Source organism: Marmota monax, unplaced genomic scaffold, assembly GCF_021218885.2.
Source record: "Marmota monax isolate L192 unplaced genomic scaffold, Marmota_monax_Labrador192_F-V1.1 WCK01_AAM20220418_F8-fsc00024, whole genome shotgun sequence".
NCBI lineage: Eukaryota > Metazoa > Chordata > Mammalia > Rodentia > Sciuridae > Marmota > Marmota monax.
Genome location: NW_026695224.1, coordinates 23,312,514 through 23,330,129, shown reverse-complemented (window position 1 = coordinate 23,330,129; position 17,616 = coordinate 23,312,514). Strand labels below are relative to the sequence as shown.

The following is a 17,616-nucleotide window of genomic DNA, read 5'->3' as shown; positions in this document are numbered from 1 at the left end:
CTTATCAGCTTTTAAGCTTGTGATTCTTTTTAATAACCCATGTCTCCCTCTGGGTTAACTTCGTTTCTCATTTTCTTTAATATTTTTCTGGTTGTATAGTTTTGCTCTCCTTCTTAAATGACAGTACAGCTGAGTATAAAATTCTAAATTGCCAACTACTTCTCCAAAAACCCATCATATTCTGATATTTACTATTTTTTAAAAATATTTTTCTAGTTGTTGATAGGCCTTTATTTTATTTATTTATATGCGATGCTGAGACATCAGCATATAAATAAAGTTCCTTACACATGCCAGGCAAGTGTGCTTCCACTGAGCCGCAGCCCCAGCCCCTGATATTTACTATTTTTGTTGAGAAGATTGATGGAAGCATAGTCTTCCCTTTCTAGGTCATCTGTATTTTTCTCCATGATAGCTTGTAAGATTCTTCTCTATCCTTTATGTTCTGAAGATTTATCATAATGTGACTTGATATGACTGTACATTTATTTGTCTTGCTCACTATTCAAAGTGAAATTTAAAAGAGAAACTTTCTGGCTTTTGAATTCTGAAAAATTTCAGCTAATTACCTTTTTAAAAAATTTTATTTTTTAGTTATAGTTGGACACAATACCTTTATTTTATTTATTTATTTTTATGTGGTGCTGAGGATCAAACCCAGGGTCTTGCACATGCTAGACAAGTGCTCTACCGCTGAGCCACAAACCCCAGCCCAGCTAACCACTTTTTAAAATGTAGTTTTCCCCTCCATTCCCTCTATTTGCTTCCTGTGGATTTACTTTTATATGTGACTTGGAGCCTCACAATCTATCCTAAATGCTTTTACTTTTGTGTTATTTCTTTGTTTTCCTGTGAATTTCTCACTATTGCCCTTCATGTCATTAATTATTTCTTTGCCTGTGTGTAACCTAGATTTTATTCCATCTATTGAGTTTTTTTAAGTTTTCTACCTATAGATATTAAGATGGCATTCTGACTCCAATACAGAATAGATTTTTAAAACATCATTCTAGGGTTACTATTCTGAATTTAAGAAATGTGCACTCCAGTATGCATGAAAAGGGACTCTTCCTCCTAATGTATTAATTATGATATGGGACAACTGGAGGGAAATGGCATATCTTACCTAATAAAGTCCTTAATTGTTTATTCTTATGATACATTATAAGAATAATATATTTACCATGCTAATAACTTTGGTGATTCTTTTTCTTTAATGGTCTGAGTTCATAGCTCTCTAAGGAGATGAGGTCTTTTGTGATTGTTTAAAAAGAATGCAACTAAGCAATTGTATTTTTAAAATAATATATGCAAGGATGTTTGGAGTCAGTTTTCATAAGTCAATACATTAAAGATGACTGGATAATGAGTACATTTTAAATATTTCAAATATGAATAGAAGAGAGCTCACTAGGCACTCTCCCAAATTTCTCCCAAACAAATGTCCTCAGGACCTATCCAAAGTATGTAATGCTTTTGTCTAAGGGGAAGGTGAACAGGAAATGCTGAAATATTAGAAACAGAAACCTTTAGTGAAAAATATCTGACATTGTAATATGTAGTAGGTAGCATGAAAGTTTTCAAAATGGTAAATTTCAAGTAAGTTTAAGTTACTTTTTATTCCACATTGGGTGATTATATGAGGCTGGCTTAAAGGTAATAGTTTGTAATTAGCTCATTTTAATGTATTATTTTTTTCATCTAAACTTATTAGTTATAGAAATATTTCCTTTTCCCTTGAGGAGGATACACACATTTGTTAAAAGAAATACAAGGCTAATGCCTAATAAGCATTCTAATGTATATAGCATCTGTACCTCTTCAAATATAACATACAGTTATAAAATAAGTAATAAATCCCCCAAATTTCTTCTGGATTCTTGCAGAGAGTCAGAAACTCCCTCAACATTCAGCATTTGACAGAAACTCCCTCAACATTCAGCATTTGACATGACTGGTCAGCCATTCCTTTTAATAAAGATCTCTTTCAATTCTGTTTCTAAACCTTTCTTCCTCTTTTCCCTTATTGTTTTCTTTAACCCTCAGATCTACTTACTCACTTTTCCATCTCTTACATATTCTCATTCAAAATATTAACAGGTTAATATTTCTCAGGATTTCAAATATCATTTCTTTCTGATAACAGAAATTTACTTCTCCATGGGCTGGGGTTGTAGCTCAGTGGTGGAGTGCTTGCCTCCACGTGTGAGGCACTGGGTTCAATCTTCAGCACCACATAAAAATAAATAAATAAACTAAAGGTATTGTGTCCATCTACAACTAAAAACAAACAAACAAACAAAATCATTTAAAAAATCTACTTTCCCAACCTGATGGCATTCTAAAACATCTGTTGCATAGTGTCAACTTCCTAAGCATCACTTAGGAATACACTTCTATATTAATATGTTTAAAGTTTATTCCAAAGGAATATTTATGGAAGATGTAATTATGTCTCAAACCCTTTTCTGGCTGCTGGGCATATCTAAACCATGAGGCACAGGAGCTTAGAATTAATTGGGGCGAGAAATTTGTAAACAGTTAGTTACAGACATAGTGTGATGAGAGCTGAGAACAGAGAAAGTGCACAGTGCACTCCAAGTGCTCAGCCCATGGCTAATCTGCTAAGGCTGCCCCTCCCTATGTCATCATTCCACTTATTCACTTGAGCCTACAACACTGCAGACATCTCTGACGCACTCTCTCTATACCCCATACTATCAAATTCATTACCAGGTACCATTTTTGACTCCTTCTTCCAAAACTCTTGTGGAAATCTTGCCTTCTGCTCTCCTGCACTCCTTGCTATCTCCATGGCCATGGTTCTAGTCCCATCTCTCAAAATAATCTATGGATTGTTTCACGATTCTGTTTACTGGACTCCCTGTTTGAATCTCTGATCCAATCTTTCCAGTATTGTGATGCACTTTCTTTATTCCATTGGCTTATCAATCCCAGGTCTACCACTAATAACTCAACTTTACCCAAGCATTTTAAGTTCTCTGGGCCTTCTTTCTTCAACTGAACAATGTATTGTATCTCAAAGTTATGTTTTAAAAATATATGTAAGTATAAAAATACTGCTTAGCACATAATAAGTAAATGCAGCTCACTAAATGTAGCTACTATAAATAACAGTTATTATCACCTATTCTAACTCCCATGATGTATTATTGCATCTTACTAAGTTTATAACATTTTTATTTTATAGCTTACTATGAACTTTTCCCTCTTCTTATTAAACCACACGCTCCTTGAAGGCAGGGATTAGATCTTATTTGTCTTCAGGCATGACTTAGGAGCCAATTTTTCCTTGGCTTATGATTTACTACTCAATAGGATTTGACAAACTCCTGTTTGATTCACAGTTGATGGGGACAAAAAGCTCCAGAGCTCAATTAAAATGATACTTGAAAGATATCTGATATCACTAAAATCTATAGAATTATGTATTAAATGGTCCCCAAAGAATCAGCTATTTCAAAAATAAAAATTATTACAAAGAGCTTAATACATCATGTTATATCATATATCACACACTATAAAAATGTCAGAAGTAGCTTTATTTCATATTACTATATTTCTTGATGGTGATCTAGTTAGACAAGTAAGGCTTGCTGAATTTGAACGTGGATAATAAAGCTCAGGTTCTAAGAAAATGTTTAAAATATAAAATAGAACCAGGGAGGGTGGTGGAGAATTCCTTGGGAGAATGCAGTTAGGGGATATTTGAGTCTCAACAGTTTGCAATTCCTTTCACAGCACATAAATGATTTAACAGTAACACAGAGTAGCCAGAGTAAATTATTTCCATTTCAATCACTGCACAACCTATAATAAGTAACCAGATAAGATGCTGAATGATTATATTGTTATGATGTATGCTGATCTGATCTGAGTACTTTTTTCTTTTTTTTTTGTTTTGTTTTGATTTCCGATGCCTTGGATCCTTGCCAAATCATTAAACAAGTCAGACCCAGCTGAAGCTGGCTTGAACAATCTCAATGTAACTTGCAAAGGCCAGTTCATCAAAACCCTCAGGATTATACAAACAAGGAAAAAAAAAATACCAAGGGGCCTCCCCTATTTGTCTTCCTGGCTATCTGTGTTTCATGGTAAGGAAAGAAAATAACATGAACAGGATTTAAATGCTCTGTTTGACAGGTTATTAAGATTGCACTCATGACCCGCCTATTCCCCCTGATCCAGACAAGTCAGAAGGGTGATAGAATGTCTCTAAAGCACCCACACATACATATAAAACACAAAATACCAGAAAAGAAGAAAGAGTAGGAAAACAAGGCCAACATGAATAATTTGGTAGCATTGTAGGGGTTTTAAAACCAAGACACAGGCTAGCATGGCAGGGTCTATCAGCAAGTTGACTGGCACCAAATTCTCTGCACAGAATTTAGATACTGGGGGCTCAAGTGCTGTCAATCTCATCTTGTTCTACCATGTAATCAATAGTTCCAACTGAGACCTTCACAGGAGGCCAGATTCTTATCCTGTGCAATTAGAGCCTACCTCTGTATGAGATCTCTTGTCACAGGGTCATCTCTGATACACACAGTGGGGCACCAACTCTAACTTTTCCAAGTCCCTTTATAAATATTCTTCTAATGACACAAATTTTACCATCATGGGCACAGGCTTGGGTCTTGCCTCACACCCTCTCTTAAGTCTGAGTTTTAATAAAATGTGGGTGCTTCCATGGTAAGGGACACTGGGAAACCACTATTGGATGCAGAACTAGGAAAATTTTAAGAATTACTGAGAGAGAAAGCTCTGAAACCAAATAGATTAAAATATGTCAAAAATTACTATCTTTGGGATGGTGCAAGGATTGGCCAAACTATAGCCTATGGATCATACTAAGTATGGCTACTTGTCTATATTTGTCAATAAAGTTTTAGTAGACTATAACCATGCTCATCTATGCATTTACATATTGTCTGTATCTATCAGAGGTGAGTGGATGCCAACAGAGACTTGTCAACTATTCCTTTTCAAAAAAGTTTGCCAAGTCCTGATAAAGCAAAATCACCTAGGCTCTTGTTTTTCTTTTAAATACATGTTGCCTAGGCTCAATTCTTTTGATGTGAACTATAACAATGATATTCTCCAAGAAGGCACTTACTGGGGTACCTGCCCAAAGGGGCAGTATGTATGGTAGAAAGACTGTCTGTTCACTTTGAACCTAGATTTGACTCATTTCTGCAGTTTATTGGGCCAAACAATCTTCCTCACAGTTATTATAAGGATTAATGGTTGTGATCTAAATGATAACATTTAGAACTTACTATACTGTTGTGTTTTTTCCTTCCAGTCTCTATCTTTATGGTTGCTGGCATGATCCAAATACATCAGACACGCATTGCTTTGACACATTTTGAAGGACTGGCACCATCTAGAATTGCATCCTGACTCTCACTTGTGCTTTTCCTTTGGTTGATGTCATTCTTTAGGGAGATGCCATTGTTAACGTACATGATAGTCTTTGACTTAAAAAATTTTAGTCTTCTCCATAGAACTCAGAAAGCACAGAGAAGAGGCACTTACAAACAAAAGGGAAACAAATGATTTGTCCATAATTAAGTACAGGTTAAAATCATCCATTCACTACTCATAATGATAGGTTATTATCAGTGTCGATCACATGCTTAGATCAATACCTAAAACTCAAAACATGGAATTACTACTTTGGTGTCAATATTGTTCATAATGATTGAATTCTAGTAATCAATTTTAATAACTGCAAATGAACTCAAATAACAATTACAGACATTGTCCAATGCAACTGGATATAAATTCAAAAATATTTTTGCTTGTTGAAAATATTAAAATATATTTTATATTGAAAAACAGACTAATGTTAATGTTATATTATTATTAAGCAATAATAATGCCTAATAATCATCAAGCCCCTTCTGAACATTAGTAAGATTAACAGATAACACCTATATCATTTTATTTAATCTTTACAATAATCTCATGAGAAGGATAAAAATCATTATTCCCATTTTATGATAAACCAAGACTTTAAAACAACCATAAAGCATACTAATAGTTAATTTCACTAACAAATTACATGATTTTAAATTCATAACAAGAGATGTTCAAAAATTATTTGTCATAATGGAAAAATATTCTGGGCATGTCAAGTTGGACAGAGCCTGCTGCTTCGTGTATCTCCACATTACTGATTGGTGTGCTGAGTCCTTTGTACTTGATCTTCAGTTAACTTGATTGCACATCATTTCCTATGATGATTAGGTATCAATAGTCAATTGCTTTTTCAGATTCAATGTGATTTTGATGACCTATTTATTTAATTTTTGTTCTTTGGATTTTTAAATAGATGCATTTGCAAAGTCAAAATATCACATAAATTATAATGGAAAAAGCAACCCCCTGTTCCAGGTATTTTTTACCTCTAACTTCCACTCTCTAGAGTCAATGATATAACATATTTTAGACATTTCTTCTGTAATTGGTCTAAATATTTCCAAAGAACATGCTGATATTGCAATGTCTTGATTTTTTCTTCTACTTCAGGCATGCTGTCCTGACTTCAGAGAGTGTAAGATGAGGCTTTAACTCTGATGCTGCCCCACATCTTGTGCATGCCCTTACACACTTACACAGTCCCTCAGCCGTCTTCTCAATATGGTCATAGAACAATTTCTTATTAAGACATTATTCAGTGCTTACAGTATTATCACCACCAGGATACTAGTGACAACTGAGTCATAGAGTGTACTATGGTTGTATTTTCTTGTTCTACAACTTTTTGTTTTCCATGGAGTCAGTGCTTACATGATTTTTTCATCTGCTTAATTTTCAATAACTTATTCTCTCAAACTGACAGAGTGGGGCCAATGTCAATTAACCAACCTGTTCCTTTTTCCAGGAATTATCTGTTCTGGAGCCCTCTGGCATTTTGCTCCTATATGGACTAGTTTTCCTAAAGTTCTCATCTTTAAAATTCGATCGTGTCAATCTTATTCAAACTTCTGTATGTTTATTTATCTTTATCTATGATATCTGTAGATTTCTGATAGAAGGAATAAAAATCTTTCACTCATAGAATATCTTACCAGCCAAAAAACAAATTACACTTTTGGTTGAATCTGTTTACTCCCAAGTAACTGGTATTCCATATCTTCCTTATTCTTATATTCATTTTGGTTTGGCTACTGTATATCCTTAAATAATATTTCACAGAGAGGTCTTGGGTAATAAAATTTCTGTATCTCTCAATGTCTGACCTTATTTTGATCAATTATGTTAATTTTTATTTTCTTGATCATGACTCTTGATTCAAAATTATTTTCTTTCACGTTATTTTGTGCATTTCAATTTTTTTTATAAGTGACAGGGCTCTTTCTGCTTCCTGACTGCCATGAGTTGAGCAGCTTTCCTCCACCACCCCCTTTTGCCATGATGTTCTGCCTCACCGTGGGCCCGGAGCAATGCAGTTGGCTGACCATGGTCTGAAAGATCTTTGAAAGCATCAGGCTTTTTGTCTCTTCTGTATTCTTTCCACCTAGAACAGTGCTGGGTATATAATATATTTTTGATGAATGAGTCAATGGAAAGAAAGTACACAAAAGAATGGATGATTCTTTAACAAATTAGAAAACTGACATTTAAAGAGAATCTCCTTGGCATTTCCATCATCTGACCAGAAGGATAATCTCAGGTTAGAGGAAATGAAAATGCAGCAAGTAACTGTAAAGGGGAATCCCAATTGGCAGAGAAGATCTCCTGGTCTTCTTCTAGAGGGACAAGAGCCTCCCAGGAAAGGCACTGGTTTCTCAGGCATTGAATATCTTTATTTTGGAGCAGAAGCAAGATACTTCCAGCTAAGTGGGAATTTGAATTAGATAATACATAAGGCTTCCTCCTTGCCAAGCAGAAGAGAAATAAAGTGAACATTTATATTCTAAGGAAATGCCAGCCACTGCATTAGAATCTTCCACTAAATTACCTTCCAACAAACCTGTGATGGTAAAATTTTAGGCTACCGTACAGCAATCAAAACTGAAGCCTGTGAGGTTCCTGAATATTTTTATGTATGTTTATTGACTGAGATGAAACCACATTTTGAAATGTAATTCCATTATGACAACTTTGATATCCAATTTAAAGAGGAGACACTTTTAGACTTGATTAATATAATGAAGGCAATTTTATGTTATATACTAATATCAGGAGTTAAAGTGACAAAGTTTTCTGTCATCTTATTCAAATTTCATGAAGCATTTGGCAAAACAAAAGAAAAAACAAACTTTTCCTTGATTTACTCTTTGTCACCATATCCCAAATGACCAATTCCTTTATTCATCTCACTCTGCAGGGATCTTTATGGTCACAATCTCCATTAGCACTAATGATTAATTGAAGCAGTGGCTTAGCTATTTCCTTGTAACTTGGAAGCAGAAAGAATTGTTGAGTGCACCAAATACTCCCTGATTTCCTTAGTTTGAGTTGAATGGCATTTTTTTTTTAACCAGAATATTCAACCTTTACAAATGAAAGCATCTGACCAGGAATGATTGTTTGCTTAACCAGTCTCTCCTTAAGCATGAGTTTACATCTGACTTGTGTTTTCAAAGAACTCTAAAATAAATAGCAGTAAAAGGATATCTGTAAAATATAGCATTATATATTTTATCTGAACTAGTTATTGACTATGAACTTAGAACTTCTAAGTAGGTGATAGATTTGGGCTGTTGCATCTTGATCCTCCTGTTGAGCTTATCATTGTGGTGAAGAACCAACGTGAGTTTGTGAGGAAATTCTTGGAAGTGAGAGCTGCAACCTATAGTCATGAAGTAGAATACATGTAATGGTCTTGGGTAATCACTAGGGAGACCAAGAGAGAGAAAATGAATTAATGAAAGTGGATTATAATTACCAGAAAAGTAAGTAAGTGAATAAATGAAGCAGGTCCCCACTTTATTATTTTTTATTGATTCTTATTAGTTATATATAACATCAGGATACATTTTGACATAATCACAAAAGCATGGAATATAATTTGCACTAAATCAGTCCCCAGCACTTTCCTTGTCTTCCCTCCTCCCCCACTCCATTCCCCTTTACCTACTCTACTGATGTTTCTGCAATTTATTTATAGTTTTTTTAATATTTATTTTTAGTTATAGGGACACAATGTCTTTATTTTATATTTATGTGGTGCTGAGTATCGAACCCAGTGCCTCACGCATGCTAGGCGAGCACTCTACCTCTGAGCCACAATCCTAGCCCCTTATTTATAGTTTTTTAAAATCAGTGTTTTGTGGCTTATAAATAGTGGATTATAAATTGATTTTCATATGCAAGAGCAACAAATAGTATATTTATCTTTTTCTTTTTTTAAAGACCTTGTAATTAACATATATTAATTTTACAGAATAACGGATGCCATTGTATTATATTTGTACATGTGTACAACATTTTGATCATTTCCATCCCACCATTACCCACCCATCCCCTCCCCTCCCGCCTCCCCCAATCCCCTTCCTTTTCAGTATGTCTCTCTTCTACATTCATGTCGTCTTTTCTCTTTGTAGATTTCACATGAGAGAAAACATGTGACACTTGTCTTTCTGAACAGTATGTTTATTTCTAGTTAATGCTCTTTTTCTACATTGCCAAAAAGCCCCACAGTACGTGGTGTCCAGTACTCATAACAGAACTTATTAAACAATGATAGAATTGCCTCATTACTTGTGTCTCTGCACTTTTATTCAGTTACAAGCTTAATGAGGGCAAGTATATGCTATTTTTGAACACATTATATACTAAAATCACAGTTAAAGTCTGTGTGTAGGAGTATGATTTACCTGTGGTACTTATTCATTCCTTGAACAAAATATTCATTGGATACCTGCTTTGTTCCAGGTCCTCTGCTAAATGCTAATAAAACAGTAGAGAACCAAGCAAATGTGTTCTTCACCTTCATAGATCTTATTTAAAAATAAATAAAGGAATAAATCAAAGTGTTTAAAAAAACTTATGAGCAAACAATAAGAAATACAAATTGCATCATAAAAATTACAAAGGAATAATATGTATTGTATTTTTTAAAAGCTCAGCAGACTTTTTTTAAATGGCGAATGCATTTTTATTTGTTTATATAGATTAAAATTATGCAAATAGGACTATTAAACTGAAACCAACATATTATGGGCTGCTGTCAATAGATTTATTGAATAAATGTGGTGAAGTTATAATCCAGATTTGACAATGAAATTCTGAGAATTAAATTTATAAAATTCGAGTTAACTGAGAATTTTAAGAATCAAGCTCATTGTGTAGTGAGGTATACACTTTCTGTTCAAAATTTGGCCATTCTGACTGTTATTTTGCCCACATCAGCTTTAAGATTTTTATATGGATTGAAAATTTTTCAATTAAACTACCTTTTCTGATTTATCCAAGCAGTGCTTTATAAAAACAATTGCTGAAATATTAAGTGAAAATAAGGAAAGTTGAAGAGATTGATCTATATAAATAACTTCTTAGTACATATGTATGAGTCTTTAAGTTATTCTCATACAAAAACCAATCTTGGCAAGGTTTGGAAATCACAATTAGGGAAGAAAACATGGGTTACTACTTATTAAGCATTGCTATGTTCTTCACATTGTGTTGATATTTTATATATATGAAGTCATTAGGTCTTAAATCCTTGTGGGGGGGTACTTTGAAGTAGGTATTGTTGTCCCTATTTTATTGACAAGGAAACAGAGTCAAGAATTTATACTTTTGCCCTATGTTACATGTGAAACAGTTCTTACTTCAAGTCTTTCTTTGAATCAGATAGCCTAAGATGCTTCATTTTCCTGAAGACACTATCATGTCCTTGACTCTTACTATGAAGAAAATTTTGATCAGAAAACAGGATGGCCATTGCATGGCCCCACTTGGTTCTACTACACTCTGTTCAAAGTAGCTGTGCCCACCAAAATTGTAACCCAAAGATTATAAATAAATTAGGACTAAGAGCCAGGACTTTTGACTACCAGCCAACTGGGGATCCTTGATTCTTCTGCTTCTTTGGCATTCATTAATCTCTAGCCTTGCCTCCTCTTTCTTCCTTTTTCTTAAGTGAGCTCTTATCCAACCCTCATTACCTCAAATGCAATATTGTAAAGCTTTCTAAGAAGTCTCATAATTTCTGCAAGTTCTAAATCACTTCCATACCACTTCATGTACAAGTGACAATCTTCCATAATACAGTTCTAATCTGTTATTTCTACCTAAGTCTTCTGTGGATATACACATGGCAACAAATTAAATTTAAGGATTCATGTCCTTCACCCAATGCCTAAACCCTTATTACTCTTTAGCACCCCTTCTCCAAATGGTCATATTTCCTGTTTCCTAAATATTTCCACTTGTCTTCTGCAATAATTTTATTCTTCTTCCATTATTTCTGCTTTTAGAAGTCCCCCAATGCCTGAATTGAATTTTACTTTCCCTGTTCTCCCAGGTAGAAATTTTTTATTACTTTTCTGGGAACTTCCCTAGTTTGTGTACCTGAGAGGTCACTAATACACAAATAGTCAGAATTTAATGTTTCACTTCCCCAGTGACTGGTAGATTTTACATAGGTAGGGATTCTAGAGTGGTAAATTAATATCTCCTAAAGTGCTTAGTAAAGTGTTTTGAGCAAGAATTCAATAAATATGTACTGAATTAATGAAGAAATCTGAGTTTGGGCTAGAAATCAGACATGATTTGGGGACAAAACAAAACAAAAAAGTAGATTTGGAAAGGCTATCTAGAGGTCTCAAAATGCCTTGTGAATCCTTTGAAATGACTGTTTATGTGCACATTAAGATAATAAGGAGAAAAACAAGATAGAAGATAGAGTAGGTTCAAAAATGGTCTATTCTCTCTTTTGGTTTGGTTAAGGGTTTAGCAATCATGTTTATATTTTCAGAAAATCAACTCTGTTCTATTGATCTTTGTATTTTTTATTCTTGATTTCATTAATTTTGGCTCTAATCTTAATTATTTTCTGTTTTCTACTGGTTCTGGAATTAGTTTGTTCTTGCTTTTGTAGGGCCTTGAGATATAACATTAGATTATTTATTTGGGACTTGTTAAAAAAATGTAGACACTTAATGCTATAAACTTTCCTCTTAGAACTGCCTTTATTGTGTTCCAGAGATTTTGATTTTGATATGTTGTATCCCTGTTCTTATTTGTTTCCAAAAATTTTCCCATTTCTCCCCATTTCTTTTCTGATCCATTCATCATTCCCTTAGCCAAACTAACCAAAAGAAAGAGACAGAAGACCAAAATCAACAAAATTAGAGATGAAAAAGGAAACATCTCCACAGACATTGCTGAAATCCAAAGGATCATTAGGAAACATTTTGAAAACTAATATTCTAATAAAGTATATGGAAGATATTAAAAAATTTCTAGACACATATGACTTAACCCAAATTGAACCAAGAGGATATAGAAAACCTAAGCAGACAAATATCAAGCAACAAGATTGAAGCAGTAATAGAAAACTTCTCAACAAAGAAAACCTGGGACCAGATGGAGTCTCATCTGAGTTCTATGAGACTTTTAAAGAAGAACTAATACCAATCCTCCTCAAATTATTCTGTGAGAAAGAAAGGTGGGGGGAGCACTCCTAAATTCATTTTATGAAGTCAGTATCACCCTAATACCAAACCAGATAAAGACACATCAAGAAAACTACAGACCAATATCCATATGGACCTTAATAAAAAACTATTAATAAAATTTTTAATTCTTAACAAAATATTAGCAATCTGCATTCAAAAACACATGAAAAAGATTGCACACCATGATCCAATTGTTCCATTCCAGGGACACTAGATGCCTACTCCATGCAGGCATCTCCCCACAGTAGCTGCTAGCTGACTTTGGATATCTGGAAGGGCAGTGGAGAAAATCCTTGGGCTAAAATAACAGAAATGGTTAAACTCATTTAATGAGTTTGTTTTATTAAAATAGCCAATGACTAGGAAATAAAAAAATAGACTGGAATAAAATAGATCAATGGATCAGTATAAAGCATCCAGAAACAGACATGAGTATTTATGACAAGTTGGTAATTAAAAGAAGTTACTTCACAAATCTTTGAGTGAAAGAACAAATTATTCAACAAATGGTTTTGGACAACTCCCTTCCCATGTAAAAAATATATATATATATTCCTTACCTCATTGTCCACAAGAATATTTTCCAGTTGGATTAAAGACCTAAAGGGAAAAACAAACTTGAACTATTAGAGTTGCTTCAAGATTAAGAAGTCTTTCTTAAATAGGATAAAATGATAAAATTTGAAAATTAAAACTCCTATACAACAACATGAATGTTGGCAAACAGAAAGGAGCAACAACTCAAATCTACTTGGCTAAAAGGCACAGTCAAAAAAAATGTTTTACTGGGGGAAAGAATAATGAGATACCTTTTTTTTTTCATCAAGACCATCAGAAGAAGTTTAAATGTCAGACAATATCAAATGTTGGTAAGAAAGTGGGGACTTCATGCACCTCTGATGGTAGTACAAACTGGTTCAACTTTAGAATGCATGTGGCAATACCTAATAAGGTTTGTAAACACTTGTCCCTATAATAGGCCATTCCATTTCAGTATATATGTCCTACTCTGAACTCTCATATGTGTTCAGAAAGAGATGTATATATGTGTGTTCATTGCAGCATTGACTCTAATATTAGACATTTGAAAATAATCCAAAAATCCTTTTGGACCAATTTGCCTTTATGAATTGATTCTTTGACTCCTAATGATCCATATGGGAAAAAAAATCATACGATGGAATTTTACACAGCAATGAAAAAGAACAAGCTGTCAGATGAGTAGATTCAAAAAACCTGACACTAAGCAATAAAAGCAAAAAAAAAAAATAGAAGATAAGATACATGTATTAGTGAAAAGCATACCAGATAGTCTAAGTATTGTCTGTGGATGGATATATGTTGAGATAAAAAATGAATTTGAAGCAACTTAAAACAAAATCTAGTAGTTGCTTCTGGAGAGTAAGAAGAGAACTGCACAAGAGGGATGTGGTTATGGGGATTTTAGCTTTATCTGTAATATTTTGTTTTTTAAATGCAGACTATAAATTATTATTATAATATTCTTTGTAATATACTATATTAATTATAGTAAATATATTATAATAATCAGATTATTCTTTGTAATAGTATGAATTATATTAAACATACTATAATAGTATTCTTTGTAATTATATTGTTCTTTGTATTATTCTTTGTAATTTTCCGTATTTTAATATTTTTTTTCATGCAAAACTTTTGAGATGTTCTCTTCCGACTTCCCAACGTATTGATGCAGACCTGTACAGAAATATGAAATACACAGTGAAAAGTGTATATAAGATGCTCTGCTACTTAAACTATTTTATGGTAAAATTTTTAAAGTTTATTTCTGAGAACCGTTTTACTCTTGCCATTTTTCTGTGTGAATAGGATAACACAATTAGAGAGACTCTGTTCTGAAGGCAGATCTTGAGAGATCATTATAGAAAAACTCTTTCATTTTACAGAAGAGAAAACGAAAGCCCAGAGACCGGCTGAAGGTCACGCAGCTCGTTAGTAATCCAGTCAGGATGAGAACTCCGAAACCACGCCAGAATGTTGTATGAACTACCTTTTCCCGGCTGTCATCTTTATTCATCCTTCCTCCTCCTCCCCCCACACTCTGACAGAATTCTGCTCCTCTATTATTATTCTTGTTACACTCGGCTTGGTGTTATTTACGTATGTCTGTTTCCCTCCCAGAACATGAACTTTTACTCCTGGAACTCTGAGACCATATCTGATTTATCTTTGTAGTTTTGCACATAGTAGGTGATCAATAAATATTTGTTAAATATTCTATTTTAGTTATTATCTTTATGGTATTGCCAGTTTGGTGTGAAGGACAATATATTCAAAGGAATTTAGCACTTAGATTTGTTATAACTCTGATAATAGAGCAAGAAAACTATTTAATATCTAATCTTCACTTTAGAGGTTACTTGATTCAGGGAGCTGAGCCACAACATCTCTGTCATGCTTTGTGATATATACATCATAGGCAAGACATGTGTTTAGCAGCTGAGCTTGCCTTATCACCAGGATGGTATGTGACTCAGTGGAGCACGGGCAAGCTTTTCTTAGAGGGGTGAGCATGAATGCCCCCCCCCCCCTTTTCCCCAGCATCATCTTAATCTTGTACTCAACATTCAGCCCCTGTGGTTGATAAATGTTTAAAAGATTTTCACTCACACTGTTTTGCCAATGTGATAGATTTTATTCACCAGCTGAGATTTTCATGTGTTCTCTAGCTTCCTATGGCTTTTCATTGGGTTTGGGTTTCTCTATCCTTCCCTTATATTAGTAATGATTCTAGAATAATGGAAAAGAGCTCAATTCAAGCTTCATAGCAATTTAAATATCACTTTTATCGTCCCCCCCATTTCTACAGCATCTTCTCTACTAATATTAACACCACAGCTTGAGGCAGGCGCAGACCAATTTGCCTTTATGGATTCTTTGACCCCTAAGAATCCTTGCTCTGTTTCTGAGCCCTTCCGACAAGAGCCTGATGTTAGTACCACTAGCTTATATCTACATGTTCCCTCAAAGGCAAGTGAAAGAATTAAATCAACCTTTTCTTCTTCCTCATAGAGAACAGACTATATAAATTACATTTGTATACAAGTCTCTGCTTGCTTTTAGTAATTCAAATAGGAAATCTGCATATTTAGAAAAAAGAGGAAGTGGCAGATTTTTTTTTTTGGATGACAATATCAGGCTCAGGGAATGAACTTAATATGAACTTAGTGAAATATCAAAACCATTGTGGTTGATGTATATGAAAAACACTTGGATTCCTAGAGCATCCAATTTTATGGAATTGAAGTTATGCTTTTAACATTGTGTAAATATGAATTTTGTGAAGAGGATAGCCAATAATAGTGTTTATTTCCTACTGAATTCAGAAAAAAAATACTTTTAATAATATTTTATATAAATACCTTCCTCTATCTTCTGAGCATCAAATGAATGACTAATTAAATCTGTTATATAAAAACATCATAGCAGATGGTCCTTCCCATTAATGAGTACGTAATGAAATAATAAACATGCTGAAGAGAAAGACATGAGAGATTGCAGATCAGTTGTGCAGTGAGTCATTTATCTCAGGACCCAGAGGTCAACCAATAGGAAAGCTGCTGTGAGAATGAGCATTGAATCCCCTCTCCTTTTCCCATTCTGCTGGTCACCTATTAATGCCATAAATGATACATTTAAATTATTGGGTCTTCAGCATAAAGTGTCCCAGAAAAATACTCCACAATTCACATAGATTTAATGTTAAAACGGTAATCTCATTTATAAATATATAAGCAAAAGTTATAATGTAATAACAAATGGAATTCAGTAACATATCACAATATTAATATAATATGACTAAGAAGGGTTTATTCCAAGACAAAGAGAGTATTTAATGTCTGGAAATCTATCAACATAATTCATTACATCATGAAATCCAAAAGGAAAAACAAAATGATTATATCAGTAGATGCTGAAAAAGCATTTAGCATAATTCAGAAGTCATTCTCAATAAATAATAAGTAGAAGGAAACTACTTAGCTACAATGAAGGCAATTTTCCAGAAACCAACAGAAAATGTCATTCTAAATAAGAAAACTCTCAAACCATTTCAATTCAAATCAGGAACTATTTAGGGAGGGTCATTGTTAGTAATTACTATTTTAATATTGCCTTGGAGATTCTAGTAACTATAGGGAGGCAAGAAAATTAATTAAGATGCATAGGCATTAGAAAAGAAACCACTAAGAGAGTTGTGCTGGATTGTTATATGGTTAAGGAGGTTATAATGGGAAATATATTTCTTAGAATTCCTCACATTTGTGATTTTGTGCAAGAGTTGGCCAAAATCAGAAGTCACATGAGACTTGGGAGGCAGAGGAAGTCACTATCTCTGAAGATCCTCTAGAGCAGGGATAATTGATGGATAATTGTAGAAGTACCAGTGAATTTGAGTTCATCACCATTCTTTTCCTACTCCATTTCTAACTCTACTTCCTGCTAGACCTGACCACAAGTAACTCAGGTCCTCCAGCAACTCCACAAGTGGGAGCTATGCAGAGAGACCAGCTATTCATAAACTTTTCAGCCAGTTCTTTGTGTCTTCTCTCTGGCTTCTAGATGTATCCAGCTTTCCAGACTTCCATGCACATACGTTTCAGAGGTCTCATTAGTGACTTTTTTCTCATCTTCTAATTCCCATTTGGAGACTTTCTTCCAAACATTTCCAAACACTTGTGTAAGGTCTTTTCCTATAATTAAACCTATTTCATGATACTAGTTGCTCTGTTTCTCTGAATAAACTCTGAGGACCAGAATTAGAAAAATAATCTATTAAGGGGGCTGGATATGAGATAAATGTTTAAAATAAAGTTTTCCTGTATTTTAGCAATATGAACCTAGAAATAAAAATGGAAAAATAGTAATATTCTGTTCATGATAGTGACAAAAACTATAAAAAATTAGGAATAAA

At 33.9% G+C, this 17,616-nt stretch overlaps 1 long non-coding RNA gene across 1 annotated transcript in view; it reads left to right on the top strand.

Annotated features, from left to right (window-relative positions):
- LOC124086247 (uncharacterized) overlaps positions 1 to 14,807 on the top strand; it is a 28,563-nt gene extending 13,756 nt beyond the window's left edge. The window contains exon 2 of the long non-coding RNA XR_009225886.1: positions 14,591 to 14,807. This is a non-coding gene — a long non-coding RNA (uncharacterized LOC124086247). The remainder of the gene's footprint in view (positions 1 to 14,590) is intronic.
- Positions 14,808 to 17,616: the final 2,809 nt, after the last annotated feature.